General features: G+C 42.8%; 1 protein-coding gene across 8 annotated transcripts in view; it reads right to left on the bottom strand.

Moving 5' to 3' along the window:
• PALM2AKAP2 (PALM2 and AKAP2 fusion) overlaps positions 1-27,808 on the bottom strand; it is a 283,007-nt gene that overhangs the window by 75,468 nt on the left and 179,731 nt on the right. Inside the window, exon 1 of one of the 8 annotated variants that reach the window (XM_052778166.1) lies at positions 26,797-26,903. The exons of the other annotated variants lie outside the window; for them this stretch is intronic. The gene's annotated coding sequence lies outside the window, so the exon portion shown is untranslated. Of the gene's footprint in view, positions 1-26,796; positions 26,904-27,808 lie in introns of those variants that run through there. 8 annotated transcript variants of the gene reach the window in all.

Below are 27,808 nucleotides of genomic sequence, written 5' to 3'. Positions count from 1 at the left end.
CATTTCACCTTGGGCATCCTCTATGATTCCTTAAGCTCCATTAAAAGAGTTTAATACGCATATATTACAGTTATAGTAGTCAAAAAGGACATTTTTCATGTGCCTTTAAGGAAAAAGCATATGCTGTTTTAAAAAAGTATACATTCAAGGGGTAACTGGTATGAAAAGAGAAGGGGACGTTCTTGAAAAATTATGTGAAGTAATGTATGAGACAAAAGTTCTTACTTAAAAAAGTAACTGTCCATAAAAATCTGAATTGTGACTTTGTATTAAGCTCATTCATGGACACTTAGTGCAAAAAATAATCTAGGAAAAGGATGGGTCTTCTTGAGACTGTTACTGCTTTGAAGACACAGAACAGTATGACTAAAATTATTTCTGCAGAAAAACATTTATGTATATTCCCAGACATGGGTAGGATCTTGAATCAGTTAAATTAAGAAGCCTAAGTGACAAGGTTCACTGTTTCTCACAAACTCGCCAGTTGTGCTAGGAAAATACTTTGTCATTTGTTATTTTTTTCTCCCTTCTTCTCTTGGGTCATATCAATATAATACTTTGAACTAAGAAAACTTCATCTCATTTTCTCTGCCCCACTTCCAATCCCTATCTTAGCAACACTGCCTTAGGAGAAGCAAGTAAGAGTAAGTCCAAAAATGACGGGAGAAGTCTTCTGCCTGTCCTTGAAGTGCACTGCTGATCCATCCATCCTGCCTGCCCAAGTGTTTTCATCCACTCTTTCTGAAGCTGAAGCTGACAGTGGTATGAAAAAACTGACTGACTTTTTTCCTATCTCCTTATTTTCCTCCTTGCTCACTCTGCAATTTCTGACTGCCTTAGACTGCACACTTTGATGGTGGTGTATCTGCTTCAAAGCAAACACCCCTTGGAACTGCGAGGGGAGCAAAAGTGAGTGACTGAAGCACAGCACCACCTCCCAGTGAGTGGGGTGGGAGACAGGCACAGTCTAAATCTTTGTGTCTCAGAACATCCACAAGGACAGCCTCTGATCTATATGCCTCAAAATGTCTCCCTTGCTTTGAAGGTCCTTTCAACAAGGCACAGGTAATCAAGGAGCCTCTGAAACTTCCCTGCTTCAGTGCGGATATGTAAGTAGCTTTTATAACTTATTATTTCTTCTGGCACACTTATATTCAAATCCTTTACTTGGAAGGAGGTGAGCTATCTTTTAATACACTTTTAAATCTTGCATAACAAGGGGAACATACACCTCTCCTGACCAAGAGGGAGCACGGAGCTCCAACTTGTACTAGCTGATAAACAGATGCTTGTGATTATCTCCTTCCTCTAGGACAACCAGATAATGGAGCCATTTGCTCCCTGATTTTCTACGCAATGATTTTTAATGGAAAAGTTATTTCATAAATCTGTAAATGAACCACAGTCTTGAAATGCAAAAAGGTGTGCTCTGGGCTGAGAACAAAGGCTGAAATGAAAGGCTGGCTGTGATCTGGCTGCCTTGTCTGAAAGTTCCCTGGAGAGGACCATACTGTATGAATTAAAAGCCTGGTAATTTGGTTGGATAGCTCAGCATAGTTTTTTTGTGCTCTTACTTCACTTCTTCCAGAGTCAGATATACTACAGTAAAAAAAAATAATGATATGGACAATGACAAGAAAGCTAAAGATGATCATGGAAGAGATTCCAGAGGATTAAAAGGTTGCATCAAGCCATCCAGACAACCTTTCATCTCTCCTTTGCTTGAGCCCTCTGACAGCAATTGAAAGTATTTTTAAAGTTTCTAATATTTCAGTGTCTGATTAGCACCAGCATTCTTGCCTGTTTGACCTTCACAAGACTTGGGAAGATGAACCTCACTAAAAGTGATACTCTGAATATGGCAAAACAATTTTAAATAAAGAGATATTTCACTCATGTTTCTGCCTGTCCTGTGTGAACCTTTAGTGCTGGTAAGCTCTATGGCATGGTGGTAACACTATTTCTGATGTTCTGTCTGGGAAGCCACTGCAATGTACCTATGCACCATGCAAACATGCAAAATACAACCTTTAGCCTCAGTTGGCCCTGAACCCTCCTCACTTACAAGCCCAGAACAGTATGCATCACATAATGTGCACTTTGGCATGCAGAGGGAATGCATATCTGCTCATACAACAAAGGACATCTAAATTTTGGTGATGTTATGGACAGAATTCCAGTTATGTGGCAGGATATGATACTCTTGTGATCAACACTAAGCTTCTCATCTTAATTAACTTGTCTCACCTCTTCTCATTGTGTTCTTACCCCATCACATTTTGGATGCATATCTGGGCATGTGAAGGACCACAAAAGCATCTCCTGCCACCTAACTCAAAAGATCAAAGGGGCAGACATACACACAGAACAGAGGGATGTGATCCCTGCATTTTGTTTCATGACTGGTGTGCTTTGAGATGTGTGACAGGGAAGGATGGCAGGGTGCAAATTGCCAGAGCCATTCACCCATTTGAAGGGGAGATGTTGGCTGTACAGTGCCATGAGTGCCTCCAAAGGAGGCATCACACCCCACTCCTGCTTGAACCACCTGTGCTTGGGGGCCAATCTTGACCATTCCCCCTGGTCAATCGGAAATGCTCAAGCTCTCCCTATTCAATCTTGACCTGTCGTGAACCCCATCTTTTGCAGAAAGGGTCAGCTGCAGGTTAAGTAGACTATACTAACAACTGCTCTAACTGTTGATGGCATTTGTCAACCCTGAATTTGTAAGGGATTTAAGGGCCGTTTCAAAACCGCTCCACTCCCCTGGAAGCAGGCACACCAGGAAAGCGCTGCACTTGGTCTGCCAAGAACAGGTGTTGTATTTGTTGAAAACAACTCAAAGGCAAAAGATCCATTAACATTCTTGCACAAATCCAACAGTTTGCTCCGACAGACTTATAAAACCCTTCTGAAAAAAAAATAAATAAAGCAACCCAACTCCACAGGCAATTAAGTCCTGCCTAAGGAGACATTTCCATTGCTGCATTTTTTGCGCAATGTAAGAATAAGAGAACATTGAACAATTTAATGGACTTTACAATTCATAGGTGTAAATCTAGTGTAATAATAAGGTCATAAATCCTGGGGGCACACAGGAAGCAACTAAGAAAACATGTTCCACATGAAAAGTCCAAACTTACCTGCTACAATGAAGTGCAGGAGGTTTTATCTTTAAGGTCACCTCAATGACAAGTTATTCTGTTCTATTCAGTCTAGAAAAGAGGAGGCTGAGGGGAGACCTTATCGCTCTCTACAACTACCTGAAAGGGTGTTGTAGTGAGGTGGGTGCTGGTCTCTTCTGTCAGGTGTCTGGAGATAGGACAAGAGGAAATGGCCTCAAGTTGAGGCAAGGGAGATTTAGGTTAGATATTAGGAAAAATTTTTTTACTGAGAGGGTTGTCAAACATTGGAATGGGCTGCCCAGGGAAGTGGTTGAGTCACCATCCCTGGAGATATTCAAAAAGCGAGTGGACAGGGTACTCCAGGGCATGGTTTAGGGGGCATGGTTAATGGTTGGACTTGATGATCTTGAAGGTCTTTTCCAACCCAAATGATTCTATGATTCTATGATTCTATGATTCTATTTAAAAATACTCTGTTTTTTTCCTAACCAGAAATAAAGTCTTCTGCAAGACGTATGCTTTTAGTATGCCTTAAATTAGAGGAAAATCTTCATGTGCATCAGGACTACTTCATCAACACCCAGAAATCAACAGTGTGTAGATGTCAGTGGTCTCTGTATGGCCAAGTTTAGCCCTCCAGAACCAAAGTGTGCAGCTCTCAAGTATGCTAGTAAGAGCCGAGGATGCTGAATGCAAAAGCAGAACATGACCCAGAAGCTGTAAAGGTAATATTATGAAATAAAATCAGGTTTATAATATTAAACATAAGCAACCAAATGATTAGTGGAAAACCCAAAGGCAAAATACTTTGTCTTGACCTATTTTTGTTCTCAAATGTATTTCAAGAACTCCTTCTGGCTGTATCTTCAATTAAATTTAGAGATCTTAGCCATATGCCATAGCTCTGGGTTTCCTATTTCAAAGAACAATACAAAAGGTGCATGACAGGACTTGTGCTGAAAGTACCCCAACGGCAATTCCCACCTCTAAATGGTGCATAATACTGTATTTTAACCAAGCTTTTTCCCTGGACTAAGACAGACGTACTGGGGAGGCATTATCTGGGAGGTCTGTCTCATTGCCTAACATAATATTTTGCTGCTAAATTCTGCTCCATAAGCACACTGAAAATCTCCAGTGCATGTTCAACCATTTGCCCTATGTGACAATTTGCCCTCAGCTCATGTATCCTTGAATCAGGAGCATTATGCGATTTTATCTGTTTGAGGGACACTTGCAACAAGACGACAAACTAGTATTTCACTAAAGAATGCAAAGAAGGTTAAAAATACTTCACGCGCACCAGGCTAATTTTGAATTCTTCATGAAAAGTTCTACGTTTGCTTTCATTTCAGACTGTGGTCACTGGCTTTGCAGCATTTTTCCCTATTCCAGATTTACAGTCATGACTCCCCCAAGAGGCTCCCCATGTTGTGCTGAAGGCTCTTCAGGTGCTGAAGGACATATATAGCTTAGTTATCTCGGGGCCCTCAGGTGTACTAGATGCGAAACTCATCTCTTCTAAACCTGCCATGCAAAGCCTGTGCATCACTTTTCTTGGGGTCTCCCACTGCATAGGGAGCTGTTTGGGGGTGGGGTGGGCATGACCATCCCATGTCCCACTCTCTGCAAGCACTGAGAAACATCAGCAAGCTCGTATATGGTCTGCCTGCAATTAAAAGATTAGCCATCATGGTCAGTGACTTTTCTTGCTCAGGTCAGATTCTGCAGTAGATGACGTTGGATTAATTACAGCAATACATAATTACAGCAGCATGCCAAGTTAGCCAAACGAAAAGTCTTTCTGCTGCAGTGTCTCTTCTGTATCTGTTTCTGTAAACTCCAGCCAAGCCATTAACCATAGAAGAGAGAGGCTGATAAAAAAAATCCACAACAGTAACTCACATGGGATTTCCATCATAAAATATGCAGTGTGGTGCAAATATCTAAACACGCTGAGATGAGAGCTTCTATCGCTTGATTAGTAAGAAAGAACAGGTTAGCAGCTAGGACTGCAGGAAAATGAGGCATGACTCAGCAATTACTGATTTTCTCACCCCATCAAGTCTATGTTCATTTAAGTTTTTTTAAGGACTGTCTGGCATTTTGGTGAAGAGGGAGGTATATGGAATTTAGATTAGTAAACCCACTAACAGCATATGGAACAGTCACAGTAGTGATAGATAAAAAGAAAACACAATCTTACTATTCTCCAAGCCATGAAAGGCACCTAGTTAACAGTATTTTTCATTTTGTTCTTGCTACTGAATTAAAAGTGGGATACACAAAAAAAGATTTGGTTTTGCTTTTGTAGAACATTATGGATGAGATTTTAGTTTTAAAAAAATCAAAACTGAAATCTCTCTCATCTTGCTTGCTCACTAACCAAGCTCCTTAAGCTGATGAGGTTCAGAAAGACGTCACTTATTTTTACTTACTTCTCTACCAAAGTAATTTACAAATTATTTGAGACTTGCAAAGACTAAGCGATTGGGATGCTGGTATACAAGAAAGTCAGATTGCGAATCACTGTATTTCTTAATTTTGCGAGAGTCCCTGAGAAAAAGGGCATCTGAGATAAGTATTTCTAGATTTATTTAATCTGTAACTAGTAGAATAAAAATATTCCAGAAAACACTTGTTTTCTAGGTCTTAACCTTTATAAAAAAAAAGAAAAAAGATGGCAAGCTGTGCAGGAAGAGAGCAAACTGTTTTGTGTTTGCACAATACAAAACACATTTCTTTGAGCCTAACAGAAACATAATATAATTTCCTCTGACAGGTTTTATCTTGCATTTTCCCATATATGTAAGCTGATTTTTTTCCCTTTTATCTAATCAAACAAAATTACTATTTTTTTAAGCTTAGAATAGGCTTCTTCTGGGAATTGGAGCTGAACAATGCAAGTGGTACACAGCACTATAAAGGCACATGGCAATAACAACAAAATACCCAGAGAAATGCAACAGGTGATATTCCGGTCACAGTGGAGTTGATGAGGTATCTGCCATTAATTGAACTAGTATGAGGGCTTTATCCAGTATTTCTGCTGGTCTCCAGGGTTGTGCAGCAGGTCACAGACACAAGAGTTGGTAAGTAGGGAAGCTGGGCAGGCTCCTCCAGCTCTGGGCTCACCTCTTCCTTGCCTCTCTTTCTCTTCAAAGTAAAGTGATAATATTGTTAGGGGGAGGAGAAAAAAAACCCGATACAGTATTTTGCTTTCAAAACCTGCTTTCTAAGCACTCAACCCTGAAGTTAGCACTCTCAACTTCATACAGACAGACATGTAAGTCCAGGGGACAAGAACGAGAGGCTGAGGCTTGGCACAGGTTTGCGTTTAGTTTGGGACTGAAAAGATACCCTAGCATTTAAGTTCTCCCAAATAACAAAGATCGTTAGCTTTAATTTTATTTTCTTCCCTCATCAATGGCTACAGCTACCATCCTTGCTATATTTAGTTGCCTTTATCTTCTCTCATAAAAGGCACATCAAGATGGAGAAGGGCCTGTCTCAATCTCAGACATTTTTAGAGCAGGACTGTGCTATCATCGTGCCTTGCTGATAATCCTCAAATCTACTTCTTGCAGCACTGTTAATGGAACAGCATCCTATTTGTATGAGGGCAGTTTTCAACAAAAGCAGGATCTACCCTCTGGGATTCATATGCTTTCACTTTAATTAAAAAGAAATCCCATTAAAATTTGCCACTGCCACAAGTGAATCAAATTAATAAAAAAAAAACCAAACCAACAACTAGAAGACGGGAACGAAACTGTTTTCAGGAGGCAACAATTGCAGCTTAAAACTGTACACTTTTAATAGTATAAATTAAAATTTACAACTTGAAAGTATTTTCCTCAGATCTGAGGAAATACACTGAAGTGATGTAACAGTGAGTAACACTGTGCCCACTAAATCTACCCCAGCGAAAGGAATGCTGCTTATTTTTAGGTCTAATTCACTCAAAACTGCACACATGCTAATGATGGTCATAAAAATTTTACTTCAGATGCAGAAACTGTTTAAATATTTACTTCCTTAAAAAAAACCAAACAAGCCCAAAAGCAGAATAAAATTGCTCTACCTACAAATGAGATCACATTTGGGACATCTTTGTTTTAAAGCTTTCAAGAACTGAGGCAGGATGTGTTTGCTTTCAATTTCCTACTCTTAAGGAATATGGGTTTGACCTACTGTTGCAGATGAACTTTGCAAGGGTGTGCAATCGAACTAGGTGAATGATGGCAGAAGATTAGACACAAATTAAGTTCCCGCTGGCTCTGCTGATTGCTCGGTCCTTCACCTGTGGCTGAAGAGCCAAAGAGATTGCAGAGAGAGGGAGAACGAAAGGATAGATAGCCCAGGCTCTGCTTCCGCGGCTCTGTACGACTGCACAGCTGGTAGTTGCAAGAGACTGAGGAAGGAAAGCATTGCACTAGCAATAAAACAGCAGTTTTAAAAGAGTATCTGATGGTCAGGTCAGGGCGTAACTCTCTGCACTCGCTGGGGCAGGTGGGTGAGCCGTTTGGGTAAGCGAGACCAAGAAGTCCTCCTGGGGCCAAGGCAAAATGGAGAACCCAGATGCGTCCCTGGTGAGGAAGGCTTACTTCCCGCTCGGCCCACCCCACCCCAGCCCAGCAGCCATCCGGGATGTGGGAGAAGGTTCCCAGGGTTTGCATGGGAGCACAGCCCAGCATGAGATCATGATGGGCTGGTAAAAAGCTTTCTCTCGGGTCTGAGGGCAATCTCGGACTGACGTGGGCATGTCTGCACAGGGCTTGGACCCCTCAGCCATTGGTTCCTTGCTCATTCGTCCAGCCGCGATGCTGGCTGTGCTGTGACAGCCGCAGCCTTGGTGCAGGACAAGATATTAACTTAATTAAGCAATGCCTTGACAGCTATATCTTCAGTGCAGAACACGATATTAACTTAATTAAGCAATAAATTACTAAACCAGATGAAAGCTCTGACAGCGGTCCAAGCTCTGTTGCATTATCAAGCAGCTGAATAAGCTCCCCCCTAACTTTTGTCATGGAGGAGGAAGGACATAGAAGGGGTGGGGGCTGCAGGAGCAACCTTTTCCTTTGCATTACTGGAAGTGGATGTTTGGAGTGGGAAGATGCTGTCTGCACTGTGGCAGACACAAAAACCTCTGGTTGTGGTTTCTGAGCTGGCTCCAGATTTTTGCCAGCTCAAATGTCAACCCCCATTTACATTTCCACATTCCTCATGAAACTCTTACACACCATGACCATGACTTCATCTCTCCCTGCTCTGCTCAGGTAGCCAAAGTATTGCCAACCAGCCCTATTTCCAAATTTTGTTGGCCTCTTCCAGTGAGGAAAAAGCCACCATGGGAACACTTGCATTACCATAACCCAACCACTCCTTCTCCAGCTGTTAAGCTTCCTCCCAGACGCTCCTGCCTGGATGGTGGTCTACATTCAGTTATCTGTTGTGGCCATTTCCATGCTCAGCTACGCTTCCCATACATGCTGTTTGTGCTAGACTTCCCTGCCGGCAGAGCAGGTGACTTCCAGGGTGAACATGAGAATCACAGATACCATCCTTAAAAAGATGAGTACACACAAGGGGATTAAAAAACCCCACACCATGCAGTATATATGCGGGGAATGATTTGATAACACAGTGGAAGGACAAAAATAAGTAGGAGAGGGTGCTACCTCCGATTTTTGTCTTGGCTAAATATGAAGTGCTCTTCAGATTAGCCAGAGGTCTTAAGGACTCCAAACTTTATGACAGTCTCATCTGAAAGTTTTCCCAGCTGTTCTTGTCTACAGATGGAAATCTACTTTTCACCTTTCTCTTCCAAAACCTATGCAAACTACTGTTCCTTAACACACACTGAAAATAAGCAAATGCTGGCAATAAACCTCTGTGCCAACCCACTGTGGAAAGCAGCAGGCTGCAGACCTCTCACTCCGCCTCTCCCACACCTGTCCATGCACTCTGAAACCTCCCACATTTTAGGAAAGCTCCCACCCACTTGGAAAAAAAAATCATAAAATACGGACTGCCTGCTCTCACCTTCCTCAGCATGTTTGGTTTTGCATTTATTCCTGAACATACTCATGGTCAAAACCTGACCATGACACTGGCACATACAGCATTTGTTAGCTCTGCTCTCAAGGTGAAACAGACTTGCATATGCCTCCCTTATAGGGTAAAGAGGATAAAAACCAGAATTCTGGCAGACAGTGGTTTTCCACATGGACTATCACTGTTGCAGCAGCATTCATGACAAAATAGGACGTTTATGTTCTATCTGCTCTTGCCAGTGCCTCCCTGAAAGGGCTGCTCATCAGATTTGGGTGGTGGGGCTGGATGCTGGCTGGGGTTACGGCAGCACAACCGACAGCAAAATTTGACCTGAATATCTTTATTACAAATGGCAAAGGATCCTGTCTGCACCCAGAGAGTGCTTGAAAGGAGAAGAGGCATGCTTGTAAACTTAGAAAAGTTAGACAGAGCAACAGGAAGGATTCCTGTTGGTTCTCAGGCACTGTCTCCGCTTATGGCACACCATGGCTCTTTCCTTTCTCACCTTGAATAAAGGCAACATTAGAGAGGGAGAGAAGAAAGCAGAGGGTGTCTGTTCATGCTTGCCAGAAGGCACAATCAGAGTCCTATGAACAGCAAAAGAAACATGTTATTATCACTCATTAAGAGATTAGGAGACGTACATGATCATTTTTGTAGAGAATGTGGATTATGGACCATCTGTTGATCTGTTTCACCCTGGGTAGCACATGTGAGCATTTCTGATAGGCGTAAGGCTGGACAGCATGCTCAGGCTGCATTCCTTGACTGCCTTGCTCCCCACAGAGATGTAGCTCATCTGGGGTGTGTGACATTCCCTCCCATCCTGTGCAAGCCATTTTTCATTGCTATCAGCTATCCCTTGACTGCTCAAGATGACAAAAGGTGCTTGGGGAAGAAGATGTAAGCTTCAATTCCAAGGATTAAAACTTGGCAATGTTGGACCTGAGGGATAAGTTTTAAATGTGCACAGAAGCGTAAGGAAGCATGATCTCGGTTAATATGTTATTTTCTGCCTTCTGCAGTTGAAGAACCCACAATTTGGTTTAACAACTCATTGCTGTCTTTCAAAATGTTGACTTGAGAAAGAGAGTGTTTCTCTCCTGCTAATGCCTTTCTCTTAGACCTTCTCCTTCCTTTTGTCACCCAGTTGTTCAAGTCTACCCCTATACTGATATTTCAGTGATGTTCTAGTTTTAAGCAATGTGTACAGGTGAGTTATGCAAAACCGAAGACCTCAGGCAGCTTGCCAAAGTCATGCTAATTAGTTGGCTGAGCAAGGAGTATGTTAGGTTTATAGCAACACTTAGAGACTTGTATTAATAACAAAAATGCTGCCACATGAAGCTGGAGGGTGTACACAGTAAGAAATCAGTGTATAAAAACGAGCAACAGAAGATAATTCACTGATCAGAAGGACTTCAAGTTAATGGTGACCAGACCAAATCAAGGTTTTATTACAAATGGATTCTAACCAAGATACTCTTTACCAACTGAACTAGGGAGCATAATTTGAAATTCAAGTGAACACAAACTCAGATCTGATTTCAAGGAGAATTTCCATATGGAAAAAATGTGAAGAACTGCTGGCAAGTAATGGAGGTATCGAGGGATAGTAAGATTATGAGCTGGGAAAAGTATGCATGACAATGCTGAAACTTCCAAACTGCAGAGGATTAAATCTAATCGGATTTGAAGTTGCTGATAAAAAGCCTTAAGTTTCAAGACAAATGAAACCATATTTGAGTAGAATGCTCTCCATCACTGCATTATTTCTCTAACCGAGATAACCACCAAAGCTACAACATGTTTATAAGCCCTTACTCATTCAAACTTGTGTCATTCACTGCTGTACCCCTGGGATTTTCAATCACTTTTGTGCAGTGCTGTCCCACATATCTTCCATTTAGCTTCTGTTGACAGATGTCAACCTTTAAGACTTTTTTTCCCCAGCACATTCAATACCGTCCCAGTTATGCATCACTAGGGAAATTTCAAAAATTTTCCAGTGAGTTGTCTTAATTGACTAAAAAATACTAAGGGTCATATGACACAACATTTTCTTCTGGCTTTAGATTCTTCCTATAAACTTGATCAGCCTTATCTTCTGATCTAGAGCACCGACACCTTGATCAAAAGCAGCAGCGGAGTGGCCCTAATCAGATTTTAGACCAGACCACCTCTCTCTCTCTCTCTGCCCCCCCCCCCCCCCCCCCCCCCAATTTCAGCTTCTTATCTTAAATCAGTCATGCCATCTGTACGGGACTGCAATTAAATCCAAATCTACCTGAAATCAACATAAAACTTTTTGCTGGCTTTATTGTTCCTGCACAGCCTCCACTGCCTGGCAAGACTGCTGGAAACCTTTCCAGAGTAGGACATACTATGGGCACACCATTTGTTAGGCAACTCTTTCTTTAGTATGAAACAGGCTTTAAAGAATACATTGAAATGGATATTTAATCAAGGAAGCTATAAATGCTGCTAAGCAAATGTTTGGCATACACATCCCTTTCCGATTACACCAGTGTTCTGAAGACCCAGCAAAATGGTGCACCACACACACATGCTTTCAAATGAAAATATTCATCTGCACCTCTCCAATTAAAAAAACCAGTTGGTCCTCAACAGCAGGCGCACAAGTAAAAACAGCTGTATGAAAAGAGGTGCATTGACATGGAGACCCTGTTACAAATCTGCTTCATGTGGTCAGCTTTATGAAGATGATGAGTTGATGCAAAAGTCAAATGTTTGGGAAGGAGCCAGAAGCCGTTCACATTTTGGGACAGTTAGCCTCTTAACAAGGAAATTAAGGGGAAGCTTACTTTGAAATTAAGTAACCCTGTACCCTCCTCCTGCAGAACCCCTTGCAAATTGCTCTGGCTAAATCTTCTCCAAGTCTGATTCAGCCTTAAAATCCCCAAGCTTCAGCACGTAGTCTATTTTAGTTGACCTATCGGTACACTGATTTGAGAATATAACATATCTAAAAGGCTAGCTTTTGTTTGTTTTTACTTGCATACATTCATATTTTTGCAAGATATTGGTGATGTTTTACAACTTCTATACTAAAACCAACGCCTTGAACTTAATGTGCCATGTTCCTTTAAACTCCTCTTCAACAGATCAAAGCATCTGGTAGACAACAGACATGCTTTAGCAAAACTGTAAGAATCAAGTACAAGGTCTTGTTAAGTCATTGTTATCCATGTGCCTCTAGAGAGGCTACTGTAGATTTGAAAGCTTGCCCTACAACAGCTCTACTGAAACAGGATAAAGCCATGAGCTACCATTCTGCTTCGATTATTACACATATGGTGACTGAGCCACAGTCCAAGCTGACAAATCGAAGGGGCTTTGGATCAGCCCATGCTACCTGCTTATATCATCCCTGCATCTTTCATGACAAGCCAAAAATCAATGAGCACTCAGGTGACTACTGCCCCATGAGTCAGTGCAACTGTGGCACACACACTGCATTCTCACTCCCTCCCCACCCATGTCAACTAGGGCTGCATGATTCAAGCTAGCAATTAAGAATACAAAACAATTATTCTTCCTGACATCATCCCAGCCTCAGACTGTGAGAGCTTCCTCCCACCCTGCCTCTGCCTCCCTGTTTCCTCCAACCACTTCCCAGGCTTCAACTTATGACAGTTTCAGGGTGCAGTAACACAAGTCCAGAACCACCAAAACTGCTATGCATTTTAAACTATTAATATTTGTTCCACCTGTGACCAAGGAATACCCACTCCTAGCAATGCAAAACTCTGGATAAGCCGTAAGCAATATGCCTGATCCTGCCCTGCCACAATGGAAAAAACGCTGGCAACATCTGAAGGCTCCTTCTAACTTCTGTGAGCAGCTGGTCCTGCAGGAGGGATACAGTTACAACATGTAAAAGTTTGTCCAGAAACAGTGAGAGTTAACATAGGAGCCTGAAATTAAGAACCTACCCCACATTTTACATCCTTCTCCTCCATGGTAGAGGAACTGACTTGTTACCTAGAGTCAAACCAAGACCTGTAGAAACTTCTGCCTGTCAATCACAACCATTAAAAAATGTTTTAGGTTTGGATTTTACTGGAACTAGTATGCAAAGAGACAAGATGATTTTGTTCTTTGCCGGGACTTGGCAGCCCACTGTGGAGTCAGCAATGCTGTCTACCAAGCAACCAGCTGCACCCGCTTTCTTTATTCTCTATTTTGTCTGCTTAAGATTTTGGGACAGAAACTGTATCTTATAATGGGTTTATATAATTACTTAAATCCAATTTCCAATCTTAATTAGGGATGCAACGATGAACTATTAATAATATTCAGAGCAGCATTAATCTATCCCTGCTATTTCACTTGAGTGGTAACAGGAACTAGACCATCAGGGAAATAAATTAAAGACAATTTGAGTTTTGAGAGAAATGTCAGAACAAGAGCTTGGGATTTGCCTTCCTGCAACAGTTTGTGTCTGTGGGAAATCCTGCGGGTACCAAGGAAAACAGGAAAAGGTGGGATGGTGGGCCTACTCACAGTCTGATAAAGTAAAATAAAAGCACAGGACATCACAGGATTCAGACCCTGCTGCTGAGCGTGTGCTTCAGTAAAAGTAACTTCAACACAAACTAAAAAAGGCTAGTGTCAAACCTGAGTTTAGGCATCTTGCCTGATAAATACAGAAATGGAATATACTCCACCCCGCTACCACCCTTAAAGAGCATTTTCCATTCCCTTGATGGGAGTCAGGCTGGACCAGGAATGAACTTCTTGCACCAGATGTCAGATGCCAGCAATGCTTTACTTGGTTAAGAAGCCTCTAACAAAAAGCCAAAATGCTAAATAGGTAATTGCTACTGACTGACAAAACCAAGTTGTAGTCATACTCCTCAGAAAAAACACAAGACTGTACACTGCGTGGCTTCAGTGTTTTGCCAGAGCAAACTCAGTTATCTGCTGAAAAAATTACCAAACCGCTTCATAAAAAGCACCGTAAAAAAGATTTCATTCTCACTGAACTATAAAATTAGCCAGAGGAATCTCTGAATCTTCAGAAGGGCATGTCTTCTGTGGAAATTAACTGAACCGACTATGCTTTAAATTAAAAACAAGCAAAGAACTAACTTTTCAATTCTGAATGGAATTGCTGAAACCCTTAGAGAGACAGTTGTATCTTTAAAAGTTTTCAGTAAAATCACATGATAATATCCTGAGGAAAACTAAAGCCTTGCTACTTTTTTCCCTCTCAACAATATCAGTTTACAGCTCAACAACACAAGGGTGGAGGAGGAAATTCCTTTATTCTCACCTTCCAAAAAAAAAAAAAAAAAGTTCCTTTTCAACAAGCTTTAGTACAATGAGTTTGTCATCAATTGTTTGTGGGAAACATCTCACATTTTTTCCTTCTGTGCAATGAGTTTGATCCCAGCAGGTTGACTTAATTTTATAAAGAAAAAAAAAAAAGCCACATACATAGGAAAGGCAAAGGAGAGGCAAAAGCCATGCTCTCGTCAGAAATCAGAAATCCCGACCTCAGTAGAAGTACCCACACAATGGTCACAGAAGATCCAGGCAAAGTGTAAACGCAAGAACAGAGCAATTTGGATTTAAAAGTGAGAAAAGGCATATGTGACTTCACCAAATAACTTAACAAAAGCAGCGAGTAGGAAGAGCTTACTCCATTCTGACAGAGTGCCAAATTTACCACCACAAGGAAGAAGAAAATAACAGCACATGAGCAGCATTCCCACTATGAGACTGGACTAACAGGGATTCCTAAATATCTTTTTAATTTTGGTTGTTAAAAGGTTCTGTGAATAAATTGTTTGGCTTGCAGCAACAATACTGCAACATGCAAGCGCAAGAATTTAAGAACAAAAATTAAATCTTTACTCTTTCTAATTTCCTTCAACAGGTTTTCTCCAGTGAAAAGCTATTTCTGATGCAGCTTTCTGATGCTGCTTCTTCCACTAATGGCAAAAAAGCCAACTGCTGCTCATGCTTGGAAAGCTCTCTTCTTTCTTTGAAATAATCAACAGGAAGGTAGTAACTCACAGCTGTTCCAGAGAAAGTAACACTCTAGAAAGAAACAGAAAGGCATGGATGAATTGTGCTTGTTGGCAGTTTGCATTAACCCCTGCAGAAGCTTGTGTCAGGCGAGATCCTGGTCTACCCTTTGTAAGGGGAAGCAGCTCTGTGGGCCCAGAGACCAGGAGTAAGGGGAAACCTTCAAGGTCTCCTCCTGGCTTCATGTTCTGGATAAGTGTTATGCATGCCATACATACATATCTGATGGTGAAAATGTAGATACGGGATGTATCAGCAAAGTGAAAAGACTTGCCTGGTAATTGCATTCCAGGAAGGCTTTTGTAAGTGTAGGCAATATCCCAAGAGCAAAAATGTAATTCAGTCAAGCCCCTCTAAGGTACAACGGGAATAATTCTGTGGTGAATCAGACTGAAGGACTGTCATGGTGACAAGGGCCAAAATCTTTTCATCTGCCCCACCACCGGATCTGTATTAACTCTCCAGCAGCTGGGGCAGTTATTGACATTCGCTGGTGCACATCTGGCAGCAGAATTTGTTTGAGCTGATAACCACCTCATGGGTTCTCCTACTGCTCCTGTCACACACCATGTTACGTTTTAAACACACAGCTTATGCGAGCAAGAAACCTCCAGTATCAACTGAACACTCAGAGTGCTTGCCTGAAGAAAATGAAACAGCCTTCCTCTCAACCTCACATAAATCAGGCAGTGACTGGAGCTGGGAAGGGTTTAAGATATGTACACTTTACTCTTGTGTTTAGGCCCTTGACACATAGTGCCAGTAAACACTTCAAAAAGAAACCCATAAAACACTGAAAGAAGAAAAGTTTTGATGTGGCTGCAAGATAAGAAATAGGTTAAAGATGGAGGGAAGGGACAGCTTGCCCTGCAGAACAAGAGACTGGGGACGCTGGCATTTGGGAAGGAAAGGGGAGACAGTGCAAAGGTGACCCAGACTGGAAAATATGCTGGTGCAAGGGCTGCTTGCTTCTGCTAAGCAAGGATGTGAGCCAACGCCATGGCCCTGGCCAAGCTGACTCTCCTTGCCAGTCCCCTGAGCAGAGTCACCTGCCCCAGCGGAATGATGTTGCCCTCCATCTCCACACTTCCTTCCCATCCCAGACTTCAGGAGAAGTAGGACCCTGCCCTGCAACTCCAAGGACAATTGGGTTTTTGTTATCTTTGTAACAGCCAAACCAAAGAAACTCTGGCAACACTGTCACAGGCTGCAGGAAATACTGAGAGAGACTAATAACATATTTCTCTGTTCATCTGTGTTTGTTAGCAGAGAGGAAAATCATAGGGTCTTCTCTTGCCAAACCATACCCACTGGCATTATTGAAAGCTTAGGCCTTGGGTTTGAATGATTTGGTGTTTTGGAGGAGAGGTGGCTTTTATCAGAGCTTTTCGGAGAAGGGTATAAACCTCAGTGTTTGAACAACAACAACAACAACAACAAAGGCTCCAGAGAATTCATTCTTTCAGTCTCTTCTGATCTTTACAATACACTCAAAATCTAAATGTTTTTGTTAGTTTTTAACTCTTCAGCCCAGGAAATGTTCTGAAACTTTAAAGATTTAAAAAAAAAAAAAAATTATGGTTAACAAGCCAAAACTTGTTATCAGTAAAGCTGCTCTTTAGTTAAGTAAGAGAGGACTTTACTCATTCCTTAGGGCTTCTTGTAAGCTGAAGAAGAGAAGAATTTGGTTTTAGTCTCCTTATGAGACTTTTTTTCTGTGGAGAAATTTACATCATCTATAGCAAGCTCCATATCAAGCCCACATAATCCAAGTAAATCTGAATTTACTAGAAAAAGTAAACTTCGAATACTGTTCTACAGCATGAATTATTACTGTTTGCTGTTTTGCAGCTCACTGCTGTCCAGCAACAGAATATACACACCAAATCTGTTTCACCAACCCAAAGCTAACTCTATCACCCAGCATCTAGTCCCAAACATGAAATGCAACAGAGCAATAGAGGCCTGTTTTCATACTGCCCAACTATGTAAAACACTGAAGGTCCTGACTAGAAGGAGCCTGAGAAATTTTGTCAGCATGACCCTCCACAATGGATTTCCTCTAGTGCTGGAGCCTACCACCATGTTGTTGAGGAATGAAACCATCAAGTCACTACAAAATCCTGGCATCATGCCTAGTGAAGTGAAGCCCTCCTGCCATGAAAGTGGGTCGCATCTTCTTTTTTAAAAAATTAATGTATCCTATTTCAAACTCAAGTTTGCCACAGTAAAACTGCAAGCCCTGCAGTGTCTCCTTTTTTATTTCTCGCCCTCCCTTCTGTCTCCCAAGGAAATTAAAGTATTCACTAGATCCACCAGCTAGAAAGAAGATTTAGATGGCATGATGCATTTCCCAATGCAGCTGCACTCTGGCAGACAGCTGATGCCAGTGGGATATTGGGCAAAGCATGCACATATGTGCAGGCCTTTTAACTACCGAGTCAGTCCCCATCCATAAACTACAGCTGTCCCACTGTGCATTGCTGTGCACTCCTACTAAACTCACAGGTCCTTGCTACCTAAAACCGCATAGCTGAAATTGCTGGCAGAGCACCTGCAGAGGTAACTCGGCATTTTGGTGTTCAGGTGTTCACTGCTCACTCCCCCAGTCTGGACCAGCAGCTGCACCTGTGCCTGGAGGACACAAACCCTCTAAGAGAAGGTGTGAGCAGAGACTTCTAGTCTGACATTTCATACTTTTTCTGCAGCAGTGTAAGCATCTGCAATGAGTAAAGCACTGAAGAATCAATCCCTCCCATGAAACTGAGAGGGGGGCACAACCTGAGCCTGACCCTGCCATCCTCCAGAGACCATGCACTGTAGCGTGAGTGCTGTCCATGTGTCACAAGGCTAGTGTGAGGGCAAAGGTGGCACATGTTACATTGGCAGAAGTGCTTCAGTCTTTAATTATCTCGGATTCTCTGCCTCTGCAGATGCATACTTCTGGTCGATGCAACCTGGCCACGGCTTTAAACGCCATCTGGCTCTCCACTTAATGAACACTGGTGTAAGTAACCTCCTCTCACTCTCCTTCCACACTCACCACTATTTTTAATAGAAACTGAGTTGTTGGTGTGACAAGACATTTTTTACTTTTTTTTTTTTTTTTGCCTCTGGGTTGCTTACCAGTGCCTAACATGACAACAGACACACCCACTCTAACATCTGCACCTGCAGGATCCCAGTTTTATTTTCCATTCTGCAGAAACATGTCCCACAGGCATGGGAAGATGAATGCTTAAAAAATACCATGCACATGCTCCTCTGCCCCCACAGATCTACATCCCAGGCAGTTGGTGATCAGTTGGCAATATCCCCTCAGGCTGTCTTGGAAAGTTCCTTTTTCGACAGTTCACGCTGCCGAGAACATAGAGTGTTGGCTTGATTTCCCTTCAGAAAGCTTGTGATAATCCAGAGTCTTGGAGAATGCAAGGGAACAGTCCTATCATCCTTTTCTTCCAGAAGGAAAACAGGTCTCCAGTGGGAGATGGTTTAATACAATCCCTATCCAGCTCACCACAGAAAAGTCATGTCCTTTACCCAGGCCAGCAGGATACAGTGACTTGCCAGAGTCAACAAGAACAGTAGGCAAGACATGCCCGAGAGCTGAACTTCTGGGTTTCTCACATATCCCACAAGAAGCAGAGAAGAACAAAGAAATTTTGCTGTTGAATTGTTGCTGGTATACAGATGAAAGCCCTGAATTATGGAGAGGCCTGGGGAATGAATGAGAGGCAGAATAGCCTAAAAACATTTTATTCAGAGCAGAAGGCATCTGATGACATCTGACAGGAAGACATGAGCAAGAAACCCCCTACAAGAAAACAGTAATTCTATTGCAGGCTCTTATTTCCAGCACAGCTGATTCTGAAAGACTGGTTTATGTACCAGTTAATCCCAGTTTGGCTCAATCGGCAAACACTACTTGGGATCTGACCATGACACTGGCCATCGTCATACCTTCACCCCCCTCCAAGAAATTAGCAAAACCTCCATGGAATAATCTGCCACTCAAACCTAAATTCTGGGAAGTCTTGCGTATGTGCTAATAGTTTCACAGACTGGCTCCAGGACTCTCTAAATATGCTGGTAGCTCTTGTCAGCTTTCCAGCTCCAAATGTGAATTTTTTCCCCCAAGGATGGTCCTCCTAGAAATTTCAAAATTACCTGAGCTCCCCACTGCTGTCTCTAAATTAATTAGATGGAAAAAGATTTTCAAGAAATTTAAGGGCTTAAAATATAACCTGGTCAAAAATGTCAACTAATTAAAAGGTATTTTTAATTTAAAGTGAGAACTATTCCCTAGAAATCTTTGTCAATATACATTCTGATCCGCTGTACCATGCCACTTCTGTTCTCATTAACCAAGTTGATAAACACATTTTATACACCACGATGAGCATAAATCTGGGCCTTACAGATATATAACCCCCGAAAGCCAAACAGGCAACAGGATAAGGGTATTGAGAGTGCCCATCAAAAACGCTGTTAAAAGGCCTCATTTTCAGAAAGTGAATGGGCACTTCTTCAGTCTACCCTGGCTCCTCTTTTAAAGCATTTCAGGTGGAACAACTCAAATTTCAAAAATGTCCCCAGAAGTCTAGCTGCTGCTCTGCCTCCTCTGAGCTTCTGTTCACCAGGGATTCAGAGGGGACTCACATGGACTTGAGAATCAGAGAGGAAGAACAAGCTTGCATTGGCAAGAAGATATCTGAAGGAAGCTAGTATGTCTGTTTGACATTTCTAAATTAAACAAAGCCAGAAATTGAACCAAAAGAGTGTAAGTGAAAGTAAAAACTACAGGCAGCCCAAAGATAGAGATGGGAAGCATCATGGAGAGTGGGAGCATCAACTGGATGCAGGACAGACTCAGGCTCCTCTTGGATGAAACAGCATCCAAGGCCAGCACATGTTCTGTGCTACTCTTTAGATGTGACTAAATGACCAAAACAGTTAGTTTGATTAGGCCAATTTCAGTATATTCAGTATATCCACTGCTTTCACAAGAGGAAAATACAGAATTGCCTTAAACAGTTTATGGTTGGACTTGGATGATCTTAAGGGTCTTCTCCAAACTAAATGCTTCTGTGAATCTGTAACAATACTGAAAATACACAGAGAAAGGGAAAAGACTTAAAAGAATTTGACCACGACTTTGGCTGAATTTTTCCTTTTGATGATCGCAACTAGCAGCAGGAGCAAGCAATAACGAAGGACTGGATTGGTCTCACTGCTCCGCCAAGCTTGGCCAAGCCATGTCAGAACAACGCTGCTGGGAACTTGCCCCAATGTGTCTCTGTCCCAGCCACGGGCTGTGAACAGTCAAAACAATATGGTGTCGAGAACCGAACACCTTTGAACTCTTGTGGTTGCACCTCCTCCTCACACACCTGGTCCTCCAGCCCTTCCTTGAGACTTTGGCTGGCCACAGTCCTCCTCTCCTTAGCTGTGAGAACAAGCTGTGCCAGTAAAGCATGTCTTGAAAACATAGGGACAGCTGGAACATCAAACCAGGGCACAAACCACAATGGCCTCTTCAGCTTGCATGTACTTTAATTGTTCTAAAATCAGGTTAAGTGACTCTCTGGGTTTATTGATAGTAGTTCCCATACCAACATGAGTGTTCTCAAGAGCATCACCAGCAAAAACCTTTTCTTGTGCTTACTCTTGGGGCAGGGTAGCGGCTAATAGGGAACTCTAAAATTGGAAATAAAATGACCTATTTACAAGGAAAGTTGATAGAATAATGTTTAAAATTTGAGATTGGTTTCGTGTTGTCTTTCTTACAAAGCTATGGGAGTGCTGTGATAAATTCCTATTAGAACAAAACTAGAGAGGCAAAAGGTTTGTACAACAACTGCTGGTTAAACCTCACCTGCTTTAACAAAAATAATCTTTTCTCCTTTACTTGTGGCAAAACTGCAACCTTTATTAATAGATTTATATTGATTTAATCGGTTTGACAGTGGGGTTTGGTGCAGGATGCTAATACAGGTGTACATTTCAGCTGGTTCCTATTTGTGGTCTAATGTCTTCCTGAAGCCTGCCCAAGAAGAGTTATTAAAAAAAAAAGGGAACTTCTTAAAAGTGAAGTTGTTTCAAAGATGAGTGGATCTGGGTTGTGTATTAGCAATCCTATTAGGGAATTATTCTCAACTGGCACTACTAAACTTGCCCCACATTTAACGATACACAGAAATAGGGCACTCCAAGCATGTATACAGATGGAGCTGTATTTTTCCCTGGAGTACTGGGGAAAAAAATGGCTGTTACTAAGCTCAACTCAAACAATGCTGGTACTACTGCCCCAAATAATGAGGCACAAGACGTCCACTTGAATTCTTGGATTTACTGGACAAAAAATAACAGCTGTGAAGTCAAATATCAGTACCTGACAAGAACTGTTAGGAAGGAAGCTACATACATCCTCACATGCATTTGCATTTGCACCAGCACCCAGGCCCAGTCAACGGAATTGTCACACTAAGTTACTCAGTGATTGAGTCAGTTGTGTTCATGGTTTTGGTGTTTTTGTTGGGGTTTTTTTGTTTCTTCTATTGAAGTCAGTACAATCCTAATATGTCACCAGTTTAAAGGTATTTTGCAATTATCAATGCAGGAGATATACATTTTTCTCACTACTTTAGTAAACTGGTAAATTCTAGCTGCTAGAAAGGGAATAAATGACACAGATATAAGCCACCTTTTACTGGTAGTACTACAACCACTACACCCTTAAAAGGTTTTCCTGATTCATGCATATATTATACAAACAGGTGTTCTATATAGCAATACAAAAACATGTAGAAAAAAGCTGGTAAAACATGAAGAACCTTCCTTTCCAAAGTATATACTGTAATATGAATTTAGCAATTTACATACAGAAAGTTTTCTGCTCTTTTTCCTTTTTAACACTGAGAAAATGGGAGAAGAGGGAAATTATAATGCCCAGAGCCACAAAAGACATCAGTGGAATCAACAGATTCTGGAAAAAAAATCCAGATCTTTGAAAGCATCCTTTTCCCCTGGATCATGATTCATCTCTTTAGTCAATTAGATCAAGCTGGAAAGAAAATTCTAAAATGAACAGGACATGCTTTCGTGATTCAGTAGCACATACCAAAGTTTTCCCAAGCAGGTCTTTTAAAGTAATATTCTTAACCCTTCTGAAGATGTATGTATGTTTTGAAGGGAATTTGTTCTATTTTAAATTATTGTTTTTCTCTGTTATTAATAAGGGATTACAGAAATCATTCTCTCTGCTAAACAACACCTAGGAAAAATTCTCATTTTTGCAGTATGTTACGTGTAAGTATCATATCCAGCGATATAACACTTAAGTCTTGTTACACCTAAATATTTTTACTGTATTTCTGAAGAATTACTCTAAAGGCACAGTTCTGCTTTCTCCTGTAAACACAGTATCTTACTGTCATCAAATAAATAAAAAGTGAAACATTGAACTCTCATTAATTATAAACTTAAGTCAAAGGATGTCTTTTTAAAATTAAGGATGGCATGATTTACAGTTGTAATGGATTACTGAAGATTGTTCATCACCAAAAATAAGCCTATAATTTGTATTGCTAACCCAGAATTTTAACATGAAAAATGTGTCCTCTTTTTTTGTTCATTTTATCATAATACCAGAACAACCAAGTCTTATGAATATGATTATTTGGGAGATAAGAAAAGGAATGACAAAATCTAGATTTCTGTAGTGTATAATTTTGAACAGTAGGTACATCATCATTTTTTTGTAAGCTAGGATAAGTCTTCCAGTAGCAGCTGAAATTACAGTTTCAACACACTGTGCTTGAGTGAAGACTGTAGAACAGGCCTGAAGATCTTCCAATGTAAAGAAGAAAAAGGAAGAAACAAGAGTTCCATTTTACAGCAGGGAAACTTCTGCACTGAGGACTGAGACTTGTTTTTCAGGAATGAGTGAGATATATTTGTGGTCTCCTAAAGTTACTGTGTGCAATGCATCTTTTTTAAAGCTTTATACACATTTCAGTACTGATTTACCATGATTCTCACCTGATCCCAGAAAACAGTATTGGAAGGGCCCTGAGATGCCATCTTAGTCAATGTCTAGATTCCTGCAGTCAACCACAACGGCTATGATGACAGGTGACTGTTAGGCTATTTAAAAAAATCTTCCCAATCTGAGATTTATTAGATGACTGACTCTCTGGAAGCACCTTCCACACTTCTTGGACCACAGAGTTGGTTTACATTACCAACTCAAACGGGACATCTCATTTTCAGATGGCTGAGATGAAAACCAACTCTAACTGACCTACCCCAGGATAGAGGAAGACTGCAAGGTTTGCCTCCTCATTGAAGACTAAGCCGCAGAATCATTCTGCAGGTCGCCCTCCATCAAGCTGTACTGTGAAGTATATTCTTAGCAGCAGAAGAATCCCAGATATGAGAGTTCATAGACTATGGATTTGCTCAACTGCATTCGTCTTGCCACAACTAATTAGTATTTATTGTTCACAAGGATGAAACAGACTGATGTGGAATACTTATTTACCAGAGCAATGCAACCGAAAGTCTTACAATTATTTAAGCAGAAATAACTTAAAATTTTGGAGATGCTTTGGAGATGCAGAACAAAAGGAGTACCATTTTAGCATATGGCTCAAAAAGTATTACATAAATTATAGCTATAAGTGCATTTGCTGGCATTCATTCAGTGCTGCTGTTATAGTTCATAATTAAACTTAATTTTATAGAGCTGTACTCTAGTGGTCTAGGTCAGCAGTCAATTAAAGAACACCCCTCTACAGGACAAATGCAATACTCGGGTAAGTGAGTGTCATCATAAATAAGCAGGCCAACTTCTTTTTCTCACATAATTTGAATGCCAAGACTACCCATATCAACTTCAATGGACTGGCTCCTGGTGGGTGGGAGTATTGGAAAGGACTTTTCCTCAATGAATTGAGTCCAGAATTTTGCTAGGGTACCTTCATTAACTTTTGGCACTGAAACAAATACAAAGAATCAGCCTAGAAATGGGAAGCAAGCAATGAGAAGTTGTATCAAAGTAACACAGAATTTAAGACGGACTTTAGGCAGCCAAAGGACAGGGCACATGTGAGAACCAAGATGTGCCCCTTCAGCACAGACTACTAGGAGAGACACCTGCCAAAGCTTTTTATTTTTTTAAAGGGGGCGGGGGAGGAGCAGGAGAGAGAGAGACAATTTTGGCAGCGTGAACAACCCTGTTTACCCCACAACCACAAATGAACTAGCTGCTGGTCAGATGAAGTCAGAACTGCCTGAGAATCAGTACTGCAGCATGTCAACCAGAGAAAAATCACGCAGTGAATGGTAATAATACAGACAGTTCTAGATGTTGCATTATGTAGCTCTTCATGTCTTGCTATAAATGCAGGATCAACAGCACTTGCTAAATCAGCAGGTGTTTCCAGTAGCAAAAGTGAGTTTTGCAGTTTAGGCAAGACAAACCAGGCATGAATTAACTTATCCCATGATCAAAGTATACATCAAACTGCTCAGGATTCTGCTAGGTATACTTTTACTGCTGTAAGCCATATGATCCTGTATTCTTCACTTAGCCAAAACTCTGGCTGAAGTCAACAGGAGTGATTTAAAAGGGCTGGGAAGTTATGCACGCATCCCTTAGTATGGAAGCTGCACATCCACAGAGAATGAAAATAACCATTAGCTGACACAAAAGCTACTTCTTTTTGGCACTATTATAATACATCTATAAATATGGCTTAATTTACTTAAGAGCTCACCTGGGACCTGTACTCTTTGGACAGGTGCTTGGAAACAAACACAAAAACCAACCTGTCAGTTATCTAAAGCCAATATCTGTATGTAAAATTTTAAATTTGTGCAAACTTACTTTGGCAGAGGCTATCAAGAGGCAGCAAATGGACTGGCATTCCGATATAATATGAAGATAAACTGAATAAAAAACACTCAATACTGACCAGTCAGAAATACTTACAATGAATACACTTAAATGAACAAATTCCAGCTATAACTTCATCCTCTGCTGTGTGCAGGGACAGAAAAGCTATGATCTAAAAATATATGAAATAGCTTGCACTTCTTAGGAAAAAGAAGTCATGTATACTACAGATACTGACATATATATACCTTGCTTAGGTTCCTGAGGCTGGTGAGACCAGAAAACGTAATTGTGAAAGTGGAATAAATCCCTGTCAGATACGCAAAACCTCTGCAAAACACTTACACAGCATGAATACAAATTGACATACCAGAGCTATGAGACAATGCTAGAATCAGAGGATATCATTACAATGTTGAACTGTTAATCACAGCTCAAAATAAAACATGTTTATTTCATTGGTAAAATCACAACTGGGGGATCTGCTCTATCTCTTCGAACATTAGGCTGGTACTTGTTGCCCTTATGTACATCTTCTGGGAGCTGATAGGCGATTCACCTTAAGATAAAAACCAAACTTCAGTATGATGACTACTCTTCACAGCTAATGATTAACGTTATCAGGAACTCAAGCACTGTTATCCAGAGTAGCTGCCTGCCTGCCCACCTCAGTAATAATTTCAATAACTTTTTAGGGAGAGACACCAATGTTTCAGAAGTTTACACTGCAGTGGTCCTAAGCAGAAGCCAAATAAAAAGAAATAAAATATTTAAAACTCATGGTTCACTGTTACTCAGGGATCTAAAAATAGAAAGACTTGGAACAAAGATACAGGAGATTTTTGGTTCAAAAAGGGGAGTCCAGGAAAAATTGAGATGGCCATGAAAAAACCATGCTGATTAAAAAATAATTATGTCACGGGTTTCTCAGGACCTTACCAAACCCCCTGCACGCCGCCACCCCGGCTCTCACCCCTCCCCGCTGCCCCCAGCCCGGCCCCCAGGGAGGGCGGCAAAGACCCCCCCCCGGACCCCCAAACCGCAGCCGAGGTGGGGGAAGAGCCGCCCCTCCACCTGCGGACATCACGGGGATGCGCGCACAGACCCGTCTTTCCGTACCCGCCCCGTCCGGCACCCCCCGGTGGTCCGCGGCCCCCCGCGCCGTCAGCCCCACCCGCCCCCGGGGAATGTGCACGCGTGGGGGGTCCCACGGGCGCGGGGGTTCCCACGGGCGCGGGGCTGGCGGGCACACCTCGCGGGGTGGGCGAGGGCAAGGGCAGGTTCCCCCCACCCCCCAGCACCCCCCCCTTCCCTCCTCGCCTTCTCCCTTCCCCTCCCCGCATTTTCATTCTCCCTTCCCCTCCTCGCCTCCCCCTCCCCGCGTTTCCATCTTCCCTCCTCGCCTTTCCCCTGCCCCTCCTCGCCGATCTCTACCGACCCCCCCTCACCCCACCCCCCCTCCCGGCATTTCCACCTTTGCGCCCACCCCCCCAAAGCCTCCCGCAGCCCACCAAGGGCCAGACAACTTGCCGGAGCCGCAGCCACCGCCGCCTCCCTTCCCTCCGCACCCGCAGCCGCCCTCACACACACACAGACGGACGGACGGACGGACAGAAGGACGCGCGGACACACGCGCACCCCCGCGCACGGAGGTACCTCTCCGAAGCGCGCCCGCTCCTCCGGCGCGCAGCGCGCGCAGCCAGCTCCGCGCGCGGCCCCGGCACGTCGGGTCCCCCTTCTTTTTCTTCTTCTTCTTCTTCTTCTTCTTCTTCTTCTTCTTCCTCCTCCTCCTTCTTCTCCTCCTCCTCCTCCCCCCTCCCCGCCCGCCCCCTTCGCCGACGCCAGGAAGAGGGGGGCAAAGCCACCGCCCGCCCGCCCGCCCCCTCCCGCCCCGCCCCGCCCCGCCGCGGCCCGTCCCGCGGGGCGATGCGCCCCGCGCGGAGGCTCCGCGAATCCCCCCCCCCCCCCGGCCGCGCCCCCCGTCCCGCCGCGGTCGGGTTACCCGGCCGGCTGCGAGCCCTCTCCTGTTACGGATGCCGGCGCCGGGCGGGAGGGGAGGGAGCCGAGCCCCGGGGGCGGCGGCGAAGGGGGGGCGAGCCCCGGGGGGGAAGCTGCGCGGCCCCGGCGGCCCGCCTCCGGGCGGGCGTGCGAAGCGGGAGCACCCCGCCGCTGGCAGCTCCGGGGCTTTCCTGAGCCGTGGGTTTCGGGGTGGTTCTGCTGCTGGTTGTTGTTGGGGGTTTTTTCTTCTTCTTTTTTTTTTTTTTTCCTTCTTCTATTTTATTTTCCTTTTTCGGTTTATTGGGGGTGGGGGGTGTTTGGTTTTTTTTTTTAATATATTTTAGGCAGTGGAGCTGGCTTCCATGGGTTTCTTCCATCTCCCCTTACCCCCCAATGCACTTGCAGCGTTCACAGCAGGCTGTGTCAAGGATTTCCATTGGTCTGCCACCCCTCCTGTGAAGAACTCTGCCTTTTCTTTTTGGTTTCAATACGAATTTAATCATCCCCTCAGCTCCTGTGCTGGACATGAGGAACAGCTCCCAACCCTCTCTTTCAGCTGCTCATGGGTTTGCAGACCTCCACTGTAATCCTTTTACATCATTCCTTCTCCTGGCTGGAGAGTTGTAAGTTGCTCATGGGGGCCTTTGTTCATAGACCGTTCTATATGTCT

The sequence above is a fragment of the Harpia harpyja genome, chromosome Z (genome assembly GCF_026419915.1).
Source record: "Harpia harpyja isolate bHarHar1 chromosome Z, bHarHar1 primary haplotype, whole genome shotgun sequence".
NCBI lineage: Eukaryota > Metazoa > Chordata > Aves > Accipitriformes > Accipitridae > Harpia > Harpia harpyja.
Note: the sequence above shows the minus strand (reverse complement) of the source record. Positions and strands in the feature narration are given on the sequence as shown.